General features: G+C 40.1%; 1 non-coding gene across 1 annotated transcript; it reads left to right on the forward strand.

The window, feature by feature from the left end:
• The first annotated feature begins 15,448 nt into the window (after positions 1-15,448).
• Positions 15,449-15,556, forward strand: LOC112780191 (small nucleolar RNA R71). Its single transcript, XR_003191044.1, has one exon. It is a non-coding gene; the product is annotated as a small nucleolar RNA R71 (small nucleolar RNA).
• Positions 15,557-15,798: the final 242 nt, after the last annotated feature.

A 15,798-nucleotide genomic window follows, 5' to 3' on the forward strand; every position in this document is an offset into this window, starting at 1 on the left:
AAGAAGATTTTTGAATTAATTACTGATTTCTGTAAACCCTATGCTACTAGTTCTCTATAAATAGGACCTTATACTATTGTATTTTCATCTTTGGACGTTTAGTCCCTAGACCTTGGAGGCTGGCCATTCGGCCATGCTTACACCATTATCACTTTTGTATTTTCAACGGTGGAGTTTCTACACACCATAGATTAAGGTGTGGAGCTCTGCTGTTCTTTATGAATTAATACAAAGTACTATTGTTTTTGTATTCAACTCAAGTCTATTTCTTCTCCAAGATATTCATTCGCACCCAAGAACATGATGAATGTGATGATTATGTGACACTCATCACCATTCTCACTTATGAACGTGTGACTGACAACCACTTCCGTTCTACATGCAAACAAGCTTGAATGTGTATCTCTTGGGTTTCTAATCTAAGATTGGAACCTTCGTGGTATAGGCTAGAATTATTGTTGGCCATTCCTGAGATCCAGAATGTCTAAACCTTGTCTGTGGTATTCTGAGTAGGATCTGGGAAGGGATGGATGTGATGAGCTTCAAACTCGCGATTGTTGGGCGTGTGACAGACGCAAAAGGATCAATGGATCCTATTCCAACATGATCGAGAACCGACAGATGATTAGCCGTGCGGTGACAGCGCATTTGGAACATTTTCACTGAGAGGACGGGAAGTAGCCATTGATAACGGTGATGCCCAACATAAAGCTTTCCATGGAAAGGAGTATGAATGATTGGAAGAAGGCAATAGGAAAGCAAAGGTTCAGGAGGAACAAAGTATCTTCATACGCTTATCTGAAATTCCAACCAAAGAATTACATAAGTATCTCTATCTTTATTTTACGTTTTATTTATCTTTTAATTATCAATTCTCCATCACCATCTGAATTAGCCTGACTGAGATTTACAAGGTGACCATAGCTTGCTTCAAGCCGACAGTCTCTGTGGGATCGACCCTTACTCACGTAAGGTATTACTTGGACGACCCAGTGTACTTGCTGGTTAGTTGTGCGGAATTATGACAAAGTGTGATTCACGTTTAAGAGATCTAAGTCCTTTGGCGCCATTGTTGATGATCACAATTTCATGCACCATCCACCTCTACTGGGAGGTGGCAAGCCTTTCCGTATGCCAAGTGGAAGGGGCTCATCCCGATGGGTGTTTTGTATGCTATTCTATATGCCCAGAGTGCATCTTGTAGCCTTGCACTCCAGTCTTTCCTATGAGGCTTTACTATTTTCTCCAGAATGCGTTTAATCTCCCTGTTAGATACTTATGCTTGTCCATTGTTTTGAGGATGATAAGAGGTTGCTACTTTGTGAACAATCCCATGCTTCTTCAGTAATCCTGTTAGTCTCCTGTTACAAAAATGGGTGCCTTGATCGCTCACGATTGCTCGTGGTGATCCAAAGCGACAGATAATATGGTTTCTAACAAAGGAAACGATAGTGTTAGCATCATCGGTACGGGTAGGAATTGCTTCCACCCATTTAGAAACGTAATCTACAGCTAACAGTATATAAAGGTAACCATTAGAATTTGGAAATGGACCCATGAAGTCAATGCCCCAAACATAAAAAATTTCACAGAAAAGCATAATCTGTTGAGGCATCTCATCCCTCTTGGATATATTACCAAATCTTTGGCATGGGGAACAAGATTTACAAAATTCAGCAGCATCTTCAAAAAGGGTGGGCCACCAGAATCCACAGTCTAAGATTTTTCTAGCTATTCTTTGGGGGCCAAAATGTCATCCACTCTCAGAAGAGTGGCATGCCTCTAAAATGGACTGGAATTCTGTTTAGGGTACATATCTTCTAATTATCTGGTCAGCACCACACCTCCATAAATATGGGTCATCCCATATATAATATCTAGACTCGCTTTTTAGCTTGTCCCTTTGATGTTTATTAAAATTTGGAGGGAATGTATGGCTAACCAGATAATTAGCTACAAGTGCATTCCAAGGAACTACTTCGGATACTGCTTGCAAACTATCAAATGGAAAAGTATCATTGATAGGAGTGGAGTCATCCTTGATGTGCTCCAGGCGACTCAAGTGGTCTGCCACTAAATTCTTATTACCACTCCTATCCTTAATTTCTAAATCAAATTCTTGTAGCAACAGTATCTATCGTATTAGCCTTGGTTTGGATTCTTTTTTAGCTAATAAATATTTTAGAGTTGCATGGTCTGAGTACACTACTACCTTAGTACCAAGTAAATAGGCTCGAAATTTATCCAGAGCAAAAACGATAGCAAGAAGCTCTTTTTCAGTAGTAGTATAATTAGATTGAGCAGCATCTAATGATTTAGATGCATAAGCGATTACGAAAGGATCCTTAGCTTCACGTTGAGCCAGTGCCGCTCCTACTGCATGGTTGGAGGCATCACACATAATTTCAAATTGCTGGCTCCAGTCTGGTCCTCTCACAATTGGGGCTTGAGTCAGGGCGATCTTTAGCTTGTCAAACGCTCTCATGCAATCTTCACTGAATTCAAACTCAATATCTTTCTGTAGCAGTCTGGATAAGGGTAATGCTACCTTACTGAAGTCCTTAATGAATCTCCTGTAAAAACCTACATGGCCAAGGAACGAACGGACTTCCCTCACAGAGGAGGGGTAAGGTAAACTAGAAATGACATCTACCTTTGCTGGATCTACTGAAATACCAGTTTTATAGACAACATGTCTTAGAACAATCCCTTGTTTTACCATAAAGTGACATTTTTCAAAATTCAATACAAGGTTTGAACTAACACATCTGTCTAATACTTTAGCTAAACTATCCAAGCAAAGGTCAAACGAATCACCATATATGCTAAAATCATCCATAAATACTTCCATACAGTTCTCAATAAGATCTGAAAAGATACTCATCATACATCTTTGGAAAGTAGCAGGTGCATTACACAAGCCAAAAGGCATTCTTTTATATGCATACGTTCCAAAAGGACATGTAAAAGTAGTCTTTTCCTGATCTTCAAGAGCTATATGAATTTGAAAATATCCTGTATAACCATCTAAAAAGAAATAATGAGATTTACCTGACAGGCGATCGAGCATCTGATCAATAAATGGCAAGGGGTAATGATCCTTGCGAGTAGCTTGGTTGAGACGCCTATAGTCAATGCAAACCCTCCATGAATTCTGCACTCTAGTTGTCAGGAGTTCTCCATGCTCATTCTTTATTGTTGTGACTCCAGACTTCTTGGGCACTACTTGTACTGGACTAACCCATTCACTGTCTGAGATGGGGTAAATGATATCTGCTTCAAGTAGCCTGGTCACTTCTTTCTTGACAACTTCCAAGATGGTTGGATTCAATCTTCTTTGGGGTTGACGGACAGGTTTTGCTTCCTCTTCTAAATATATTCTGTGCTCACAAACTTGAGGACTGATGCCTACTATATCCGTGATAAACCCATATTTTATGATGTATTTTGTGCTCAATTTAAGTAATTTATTCAATCCTTCACCCACTTATTCATGTAAATTGCATGGTTTTACTTTCCCTTCCTTATTATGTGATATATGTGAAAAACATATTTCCTATGCTTTAAAAATATTAATTTTAATTACCCTTTATCACCATTCGATGCCATGATTTGTGTGTTAAGTATTTTCAGATCTCCTAAGGCAGGAATGGCTTAGAGGACATAAAGGAAACATACAAAAATGGAAGGAAAGCACAAAAATGGAGTTTTGAAGAAAAGGGCAGCGACGCCAACCCATGGACGACGCAGTCGCGTACCTAGTGCAAAAAGGCATCGACCTGAATGCGTGACTAACGCGGACGCGTGCCTTGAGCAGAACGTAAATGACGCGTACGCGTGACCGAAGCGAACCCGTGACAAGGGAAACTCTCAGATGACCCGAACGCGTGACCTATGCGAATGCGTGATAGACGCTACACACCAGAATTTGCAAAAAATGCCCCCAGCGAATTCTGGACCCTTTTTCGGCCCAATTCTGAATCCAGAAACACAGAATATAAGCCAGAGAATGGAGGAATCAAGGAAGCAGGATATCATACATTCATAATTCATAATTTTAGGATTAGATGTAGTTTTTAGAGAGAGAGGTTCTTTCCTCTCTCTTAGGATTTTGGATTTTAGGATTTCTATTAGTTTAGTTCAATTCATCTTCAGTCACAGGTTCAATATTCCTTTTACTTTATATTTCTCTTTTACTTTCAGATACTTTAATGCTTTTATTTGTTGATTACTTATGTTGCCAAATTGGCTTACGAACCATTCATGTTAGTATTTTCTTTATTTAATATAAATTGAGGTATTTCAGATTTATGATTCTTATTTAGCTTTTTATATTCTTGGTTTTAATTGATTAATTGGAGACTCTTGAGTTATCAAACTCATCGTGATTGATAATTGTTATTTTTACTAATTGAATTGAATTCCAATAACTCTAGTTCTTTCTTAGGAATTGACTAGGACTTGAGGATCAAACTAATTAGTCCACTTGACTTTCCTTTGCTTTAATAAAGGTTAACTAAGTGGGATTAAAACTCAATTCTCATCACCATCGATAAAGATAACTAGGATAGGACTTCCAAATTTTCATACCTTGCCAAGAGTTTTATTAGATACTAATTTATTAATTCCTGCAATTTATTTTTCTTGTTCAAACCTTTTGAAACCCAAAAACCCTGTTTTTCATAACCAATAATAAATCATACTTCCCTGCAATTCCTTGAGAAGACGACCCGAGGTTTGAATACTTCGGTTTATAAATTTTATTGGGTTTGTTACTTGTGACAACAAAACTTTTGCACGAAAGGATTCTCTATTGGTTTAGAAACTATACTTACAACGCGATAATATATTTGTGAATTTCTTTACCGAGAGGAAATCCGATCGTCAAAAAATGGCGCCGTTGTCGGGGAATTGCAAATGTGTGCCTTATTATTGGTTATTGTAAATATTTTTCTTTTGCCTGTTTATTTGTTTCTGTTTTCATTTTTAATTCTTATTAGCTACCATGAGTTCTCACCCCTCTCGCTTTGAGTTTGGTTCTAAAATTGTTGAAGGGAATGAAAGCTATAGCAGGAACATGCATCAAGGTTAGAGCAATCAAGGATGGATGAAGCCACGAGGACTTGATCAACCCTTTAGGCAACAACACCCTCCACAGTATCACAGACGATGACCATTCTACAATGCATGCCAAGGCAATAGATACGGTGGATCCCTTTGTAGTTACCAACAAGTTCCACACTGTGCTTATGAACCACCCTCTCAACATAGCTTTGAACCACCACACTCACAAGTTCCTTTTCACCATTCACCACCGTATGACCCTTATCCACCACAATTCCAATCTAATTACTCCCAAGAACCACCACCGCAACATTCACCATCCCCATATCCTTATCAAGAAGAACCACCTCTGTATTATGAGCCCTCTCTCCCAACCAATGAACCCTCATATCCACCCCAATCTCCAATGGATGACAAACTTCGTGTTCTTCTTCAAGGGCAAGTGAAGATGCAAAGGGACGTGCTGGAACTCACTACTGCCTTAACCGAGGTGGTAAATAAATTAGCTCCCAACATCTGAGCACTCAGAGTACTCCCATGGCTACATGTGGAGAATCAAAAGAAGAGCGTAGCATGAAGGAGACACTAGAAACTTCGGTGGACAATGAGGAGCATGGCTTTATATTGGAACAAGTGGAGGAAGCCATAATAGTTGTAGAGGAAGAAGTGGTTGAAGATTTAGGAGATGCTGAACCTCCATGGGAATCGAGAACTGTAAAGGATTCCACTGAGAAGTTCGAAATTGATGCCAAGGAGGATAGTGCACAACCTCCAATGCATATACCTTGTGAAAAATTGGATGGAACAGACCAAGAAGTTGATTCCATAGGCAGTGATGATCATGAATCAAGCTCTCCTAGTCACGAACTTGCATCCGCAACTAAACTCCTTGAGCCTAAAGAACCTTATCCAAGTGAATACGAAGATGATGTCGAAGTAGATTTCTCTCAACCTCCAACTTATGACTTGAGTGATGAGGAAGACATAGAAGACTTTGATCAAGATGCAGTTGCAGTTGAAGAATTTTGCAAAGAAGTGGAGGAATTCACAGAAGAATATAAGGGAGTAGAGCTTACAGAACCACTGAAAACACCTATCCCAAGGCCATTACCACCTAATACAAGCTTCAAGTGAGTACAATCCTTAACCTTTGTCTTTACTTTTTCACTTGAATATGGTTTGCTTGAAACAGATGGCCAGCTTAGAGCTCTCTGTGGCTTTAAGAGTAAGAGGGAAATGGCTCGTACTCAGAGCTGGTGTGCAAGATTCAATAAGGTTCCACGCTTCAATTCGAAGTGCACGGATTGGTATCAAGCTCAATTGAATGGGTCTTGGAAGACGTTTGGTCATCTTGGTGAGAATACAACTTCCAAACCGCCCGGCTGGAAAAATACAATTCCAGACAAGGGCTGGTGCAAAAGCAAGGTTTGGGACCCTGGAATCTATTCGGACATGCGTCACCCCAGGAGCCTGAGAATCTGTTTGAAGCTGCTCAAAGGCTTTGCGTGCCTTGTTTGGGATCCCGGAGGCTGTTGGCATTCCAAACATTGGTGGAGATTTCTGGATGAATTTAAGCATAAGCCACCATAACAGGAAGCTCATCAAATGTCCAACTTAAGGATTTTAACTAAAAGTGCTAGGTGGGAGACAACCCACCATGGTATGATCATTTCTTTTTCAATTTTATTTCGTGTTGTTTGTTTTTATTTTATTTTCATCGAACTTGGAATTATTCATAGTATCTACATTAGCACTGCATATTGCATACTGCATAATTGCATTATATATATATATATATATATATATATATATATATATATATATATATATATATATATATATAATCACCACACGCGAGCGCGTAGGCCACGCGTGGGCGTGGAGTAGAAATCGGCGTAAGATCCAACGTCCAAAAAGTTGGGCGGGAATCGTGCGGCTGGTGTGCGTTTAGCATAAAACGGCTCACGCGTTCGCGTCCCTGACGCGAACGCGTCACTCGAAAAACACTCATCCCACACGAAAGCGTGAGCGACGTGTCCGCGTCGCATGATATAATGGCCCCCTAAATGGAAACAGAGAGTTGCGTTGAAACGACGCTGGAAGTGTGCGTCTAGCACAATTTACAGCGATGCGGTCGCGTGCCTCACGCGTCCGCGTCACCCATCTTTTACCCAACCCATGCGATTGCGTCAATCACGCGACCGCGTCAAACCCATTTCACCCTAGTCACGCGATCGCGTGCTCCACGCATTCGCGTGGATTCAAAAATACTAACCCCCTTCACGCGAAACCCTACCCGTCGCGCCCCCATACCCCCCTTCTTCTTCTCTTCTCTGCAACCCCCTCCCTCCTCTGCCACCCAACCACCACCACCCCCAACAACCCAGAACCGCCGACAACACCCTCGCCCCCTTCTTCTCACCATCACCACCCCCCTCCACCATTAAACCCTACCCGAAGCCCCCAACCACCAAACCGCCACTACAGCGCCGCCTCCCACCACCACAACCTTCGACCTAATCTCCTCCCTCACCCCTCCCTTAAACCTAACCCAACAGCACCAACAACCCTAAGCCGCCACCTTCGACCGCGCCACCGTGCTCCCTTCTAGTGCCGCCATGTCACCACCACCATCTCTCTGCCCTCACCTCTGTTCATCTACATACCAGGTTCCGCCGAACACCGATTACCTTATCATCCGTAGTTAATTGCATATTTTTCTGATTCTTTTCAAACTAGGATTGTTAGAGATGCATGTTTGTAGTGAATTTTAGGTGATTAGGTAGCTAGGATGTGGTTAGTGGATTTAGACCTGATAATTGCGCCGTTCTTGTTGCTTGTTTTATCTATTTCGCAATTCTGATTTTGCTGTGATGATTATATTGTTCATATACTGTTCTTCCATGTTTCTTGCCGCTCTTACACTGCTCCTTCATGTTCATGTTATTTGTGTCTCTTTGCAGCTTTATTTAAATTTATATGAACTGATTTTTCCTGCTGTTTATTTCCGGGAACATCCAATTTTAGCCAGAATGCTGCCCAATTTTCTGCAAATGGTTTCATTTTTTTTTCATTCATGCATTGGTTTTGGCAATTTTGAATTTTTCACTACATCGCTACAAACAACCAATGCATGAATGCACGGGCTCGCATTCTTATTCCTTTCGATTCCCTGGTTAATAAATTGCATTATTGATGATTTCATTTTAATTTTAGCTACTCCTGTATCTATATGAATTATCATCAATAACCTGATATCCTTGCTTGACTATGAGTTGATTATTTTTTAAACTTGTGAAATTTATTGTTAACTAGGAAACCATTATCATGCCCCTACTTTAACTTTCTTTTTACTAACTCACTGCTTTCCACTTTCTAACCTCCTTCTTACTCACTAACCACTTTAACTTTCTAACTCAGGGCATAATCTTTGTTTTTCCTAATTAACATGAATTCTACTTATAATATATTTTGGATTGTAATTTTTCATCTCAGATTTTTTAACACAAATACAGTCCAAAATGTACATATATTTAACTCATTTCATGATTCTACTGCTTGTTTGCCTTTATGATTACATTGATAAATCCTATTTGCCTACTTGTTTTCCTGCTTTTGTTCTTCAATTATATCCTGGAATTTCTGCTTTTCAGGATGTTTGACCCTCAACGCAAAGGAAAAGGCAAAGCAACCACTGGTAAAAGGAAAAGAGGCGAATCCTCTATGTCCATCCTCGACATTTTGCATGACGACTCCTGGCGGGAAAAGCACTTTACCCCGCAGGAGAAGGCTGACCAGCTCCTCACTGCCACAGATCCAGTTAAATTTGCAAACAGATACTGTGAGCTAAAGTATCCAGTGTTTGCCACTTCCAGGAACCTGTACCTGGAAAGAACTCTAAAAATTCCAGAAGAACTACAGCAGTACAACTCCGAACAGATAAAACAGAGAGGCTGGTTCTTCTTGGAAAGAAACTTGACAGAGGTCAATGCTTCCTGGGTCAAAGAATTTTACTGTAACTATTTCAAGACTTCCCTGGATGCAGTGCACCTCAGAGGGAAACAGATTTTGGTCACTGAGGAAGCTATTGAGGACATCCTCCACCTTCAGCCTAAGTCATATAAGCCTGACGGTTACCAAAAGGCTGAAGAGGATATGAGATTTATGAGATTTGACTGGGATGCTGTCAAGCATAGAATAGCCCTTGATCCTATTGTCCCTTGGGTCATGGGAAAGAACACAGTGATGCCTAAGGGAATCAAGCTGATTTACCTATATGATGAGGCTTGGCTCTGGCACCAGATTCTGAGCAACTATGTGATGCCGAGCACTCATGAGATAGAGTTGCCCGCTGCTATGATCACCATCATCTGGTGTGTGATGGAGGGTAAGGACCTGTATCTACCACGTTTCATCAGGCATTACATGGCCAGGGTCCATGTCAGAGGCACCCTTCCTTTCCCTTATCTGATCCCCCAGCTAGGCCACAGAGCTGACGTGCCTTGGGAGCTGGTCGATGCGAAGCCAACTGCTGCAGATTGCAAGAAGATCATCCCGCACAACAGGAAGTTTCAGGCTTTAGGCTACAGACCCTCATTCCTCACCGCTTCTGCTAAGACAGCCACATCTTCAGCTGCTCCTTCTGCATCCACTACTGCACCAGCCCCATCCACTGCACATCCACCTGCTCCTGAGCCCATTTATCATTTGGTGCATCGACTCTTCGCCCACCTGGATCGTATGGAGCGTCGCAACAAGCGGCGCTATGAGCACCTTAAGTTGATGATCCGATCCGGCAGTGACATCCCCTCCGAGCCTGACACCCCTTCTGATACATCTGAGGCGGAGGCGAGCGATCATGAGGAGGAGACACATGCCCAGGCTGAGCAGGCAGGACTAGAGTAGGCTGCGCCACATCATGAGGAGCACCACCAGCTACAGGCCACAGATCCAGAGATCCCTCTACAGTCAGCGTCTCCACTGCAGCAGACAGATCCTCCTACACTTATCCAGCCTGCAGACCCTCAGACCACCACAGAGACACCAGTAGCCCATCCTTCCGGTGATGACACTTCTTCACACCCAGCTTGCGTGAGCATCGAGGATGATGCTATATTTTAAGTGTGGGGAGGTCGCCATCCTTGGCATATCTGTTTGGTGAACCACTACAGACTCTTCTATCTTATTTTGTTTATTTTTCTGTATTTTTATCTTTATTTTTATTTTTCAGTACTTGCATATTGTTCTTTTGCTGTATTTTTACTTTATTTCCGCATGATTGCACTTTAGTTTATATCTTAGACATTTGGTTTAGTTTTCAACTCTAAACTTATTAGTTATAGAATATGTGGATTAATTAGTATAGTTTACCCTTTTAGCATATAATAGTTTGATTTAATTGAAAATAAAAAAAGAAGTAAACTAGAGACTTTAACATAATTAAACATCCACACACCTTGTATATATAGCATCACATGTTAGTTAGTTAACAACATTTCTTCAAGGAGGAACACTAAGATTTTAAGGGCCACCCTAAGATTTACATTGAGAATAATAGGAACTCTTGATTTCCACTTGCATGACATACATAACTGATATATGATTTTTTGAGCTGGAGAACACACAGCCTGTGAGTTTTGAGCTTAATTGTATGGTTACATTCAAACCATAAATTTCATTCATGTGTGTTTTGCCCTTCTTTTTCATTCTGGTGTTCTTTACTTTGTTTTAATCTATATGTCCAATATAGAATATAGATACATACCAAGAGATGATTGAGGCCATCATTTGAATTTTTCCTCACTTATCCCAAATAAGCTTACCTTTTTCATCACCCTTGCTAGCCCCCCTGAGCCTTTTTAATCCCCTCTCGTTCTATAACCACATTACTAGCCTTAACCAGAAAAACAAATAAAAATTCCAAGTTGAATCCTTGATTTGCTTAACATAGATATTTTGTATTATTTAAGTGTGGGAAATTCTATGGGAACATGGGATGATAGAAAAAGTGGGAAATTAGAATTGAATAAGTTCTTTGAAAATTTGGGAAGCATGCTCATGTGAATTTGAATTAACTAAATTACCATGTGCATAAAAAAAAATAAAAAAATATTTTCAGTATTTAAATAAGGGGATACAAAAAAAAGTCCCCGAGTGTAAAAAAAAAAAGAATCAATACACATGGGACAAAATTTAAAAGTAGATTTGATACATGAGCATGTAACACAAAAGTGGGAAAAAGTTTGGGTAAGCTAGGTAAAGAACTTTAAATTATATAAAGTATGTGTGTTATGTGAGATCTTAGACTAGTCAAGGATTCACTTTGTTAGCTCACTTAGCCTTATACATATACCCTTACCTTTACCTTGGCCCCATTACAACCTTGAAAAAGACCTCATGATTTTTGTATGTCTATATTCCATAATTATTGATTGGTTAGATGAAGAATAAAGTTTTAGAAAGCAAGGATAGAAAAAGAATAGAGTGATTAACCCAATAAACACTGAGTGACTAGAGAGTAAACACAAAAATCCAGTGAGGGTTCAATAGCTCATCACCATATATCTTTGCTTAATTGTTAATTGTCTTGCAGGTTTGTGAAATACTTTTACCCATCTCAATTGTAAAAGTGCTTTAACATTATCTAGGGTCTGGCTATGTATATATGATTCCTTGAAAATATGAAACAAATTAACCACATGTAAGCTTTATATATATAGGTGGATAATAACTAAAGTTGCATGATTCATGTAGGTAGTTTGAATTTAGAATAGAATGCATTGCATGAGCTTCCACCATTCTAACTTTACCCTTTCTCTTGGATTTAGCATGAGGACATGCTATTGTTTAAGTATGGGGAGGTTGATAAACCCATATTTTATGATGTATTTTGTGCTCAATTTAAGTAATTTATTCAATCCTTCACCCACTTATTCATGTAAATTGCATGGTTTTACTTTCCCTTCCTTATTATGTGATATATGTGAAAAACATGTTTCCTATGCTTTAAAAATATTAACTTTAATTACCCTTTATCACCATTCGATGTCGTGATTTGTGTGTTAAGTATTTCTCAGATCTCCTAAGGCAGGAATGGCTTAGAGGACAGAAAGGAAACATACAAAAATGGAAGGAAAGCACAAAAATGGAGTTTTGAAGAAAAGGGCAGCGACGCGAACCCATGGACGACGCAGCCGCGTGCCTAGCTCGAAAAGGCATCGACGCGAACGCGTGACCGAAGCAAACGCGTGACAAGGGAAACTCTCAGATGACGCAAACGTGTGACCTACGCGAACGCGTGCCCTACGCGAACGCGTGACAGACGCCACGCACCAGAATTTGCAGAAAATGCCCCCATCGATTTCTGGACCCTTTTTCGGCCCAATTCTGAATCCAGAAACATAGAATATAAGCCAGAGAATGGAGGAATCAAGGAAGGAGGATATCATACATTCATAATTCATAATTTTAGGATTAGATGTAGTTTTTAGAGAGAGAGGTTCTCTCCTCTCTCTTGGGATTTAGGATTTTAGGATTTCTATTAGTTTAGTTCAATTCATCTTCAGTCATAGGTTCAATATTCCTTTTACTTTATATTTCTCTTTTACTTTCAGATACTTTAATGCTTTTATTTGTTGATTATTTATGTTGCCAAATTGGCTTACGAACCATTCATGTTAGGATTTTCTTTATTTAATATAAATTGAGGTATTTCAGATTTATGATTCTTATTTAGCTTTTTATATTCTTGGTTTTAATTAATTAATTGGAGACTCTTGAGTTATCAAACTCATCGTGATTGATAATTGACTAGGACTTGAGGATCAAACTAATTAGTCCACTTGACTTTCCTTTGCTTTAATAAAGGTTTACTAAGTGGGATTAAAACTCAATTCTCATCACCATCGATAAGGATAACTAGGATAGGACTTCCAAATTTTCATACCTTGCCAAGAGTTTTATTAGATATTAATTTATTAATTCCTGCAATTTATTTTCCTTGTTCAAACCTTTTGAAACCCAAAAACCCTATTTTTCATAACCAATAATAAATCATACTTCCCTGCAATTCCTTGAGAAGACGACCCGAGGTTTGAATACTTCGGTTTATAAATTTTATTGGGTTTGTTACTTGTGACAACAAAACTTTTGCACGAAAGGATTCTCTGTTGGTTTAGAAACTATACTTACAATGCGATAATATATTTGTGAATTTCTTTACCGAGAGGAAATCTGATCGTCAATCCGCCAAGCTCCATCCAATTGCTCTTTTATGTTTTCTCAGCACACTATGCAGTTGCTCTTCCTGTTGAGAAGTGAGTTCCCTTGAAATGATAGCTGGAAACTTCTGATTATCCTTAAGGTAAGCATACTTGAGTTGTGGAGGGAGGGGCTTCAATTCTAATTTCTGCTCATGGCTAGGTTCTGGATTATCTGGGGCTGGTGGTAATGGTAAGGTGTCTTCATTATGTTCAGAGAGTGTCCCCACACTTGGACTTTGCTCCAAGTGCTTCTCTTCTAATTCTTCTTGGTGAACTTTAGCTATAGTTTCATCAATAATATCGCACTGGAAGATAGAATGATCTTCCGGAGGGTGCTTCATAGCTTCATTTAAACTGAAACTTACTGTTCTGCCATCTATTTCAAAGGAGTAAGTTTCTGAGAATGCATCCTGCTTGAACTTTGAAGTTTTCAGGAATGGTCTTCCAAGAAGGATTGATGATGGTCTTCCTGAGTCATTAGGGGTCATTTCCAGGATATAGAAGTCAATGGGAAATGTGAGCCCCTTAATGCTTACTGATACATCTTCAGCAATTCCAACTACTGTAATAATGCTTTTATCTGCTAACACAAAACAAGCTGCCGACCTTTTTAAGGGAAGGAGCCTTAGAGTATCATATATAGACAATGGTATTATACTAACACATGCTCCTAAGTCACACATGCAATCAGAAAATATTACACCTCCAATGGTACAGTTTACCATACATGGACCTGGATCACTACATTTTTCAGGTATACTTCCCATTAAAGCAGATATAGAACTACCTAAAGGAATAGTTTCTAATTCATTAATTTTATCCTTATGAATGCATAAATCCTTCAAAAACTTTGTATATTTAGGTACTTGCTGAATAACATAAAAAAGGAGAACAGTTACCTCAACCTTTTTGAAAATTTCTACCATTTTGGGATCAAGTTCCGTCTGCTTTCTAGTCTTTCTTGCAAGGTGTGGGAATGGGATAGGGATAGTGCTACTTGCGGCTTCTGTATACTTTGGTGCTCCATTCCTTGGCTGAGCTAATTCTTCTTCAACCTTGTCTTGTACTTCATCTTCCTTTTCAGCATCTTCCATTTCAGCATCTTCTACTTCCACTGAGTCTTCAATTAGGGCGTGTTCTATTGGGCTTGGCTCCTCCTGGGTCCTCTCTGGCAATGTGGTTCCGAACCTCAAAGTGATGGCATTGATGCCACCCTTCGGGTTAGGTAAGGGTTGAGAAGGAATTCCACTGGAGTTTAAAGGTTGGTTGGAGGAAGCAGGTAGTGACTCTATCCAGGCGGCGAGAGCTTGTAAAGTGGCATTCAGACCGTTTAGAGTGGAGTTAAGTGTAGTCTGCATGTCTTGTTGTCCTTGTGCAAGAGAACGAAGCATCTCGTCATTTGATGAGGAAGTGGGATAAGTGATCTGTGGGACTTGTTGTTGGTTATGCTGGGGTCCTTGTGACTGTCTTAGGTGAGGAGCTCTGTAAGGTTTGTTCTAATTCTGCTGTCTGTTGTTGTTATTCCACCTTTGGTTTCCATTGTTGTCTCTGCCTCCTCTGTTATAGTTGTCTCTCCAGCCATGGTTGGAATTATCTCTCCAACCTTGGTTGGAGTTGTCCTGCAATCCTTGGTTATAGTTTCCTCCTTGGTTGTAGTTGCCGCCTTGTTGATTATATCCTTGATTCGGGCAGTCATAGAAGTTATGTGTAGCTGCCACAGTGTTATCTTCTTGTTGGAGCTGCGGGCATTCATCAGTATAATGACTGTAGTTAGCACAGATTCTGCATACTCTTTGTGGGACTAGCTGTTGGCTTTGTTGTGGTGTGGCAGGCTGAGCTTGTTGTTGTTGGTTCAACTGCATCTGCTTTAGTAGGTTGGTCATTTCACATATACTCTGTGTAAGAGCAGAAGTTTCAGTGTTGGAGGAGATTTCTGCAACAGCTTTTGAGTGGGTGCTCCTGTGCCTGTGATTTCTAGTAGACTCAGCTAAGTCGCTGATCAGTTGCCATGCTTCATCTGCAGTCTTGTACTTTTTTAGAGAACCATTACTAGCACCATCTAGTGTGGTTTTATCCCGAGGCTTCATGCCTTGAGTGAAATAGCTGATTAACACTAGCCTGTCAATCATATGATGGGGGCATGCATCCAGAAGGTTCTTAAAACGCTCCCAGTACTCATAGAGAGTTTCTGATTCTCCTTGAACAATGCATGAGATCTCTTTCTTTAGTCTGTCTGTAACTTCAGCTGGAAAGTATTTCTCCAGAAATTCTCTCCTGAGCGTATCCCAGTTAGTAACAGTTGCTTCAGGTTGGGAGTAGTACCACTCCCTTGCCTTTTCCTCAAGAGAAAACGGGAAGGCAGTTAACAGAATAAAAGTTTCATTAGCACCATGACGCCTAACAGTAGAACAGGCTGTCTGGAAATCCCTTAGGTGCTTAATAGGCTCTTGAGCAGGTAAGCCATGAAACTTGG

This window comes from Arachis hypogaea, chromosome 19 (genome assembly GCF_003086295.3).
Source record: "Arachis hypogaea cultivar Tifrunner chromosome 19, arahy.Tifrunner.gnm2.J5K5, whole genome shotgun sequence".
Classification (NCBI taxonomy): domain Eukaryota; kingdom Viridiplantae; phylum Streptophyta; class Magnoliopsida; order Fabales; family Fabaceae; genus Arachis; species Arachis hypogaea.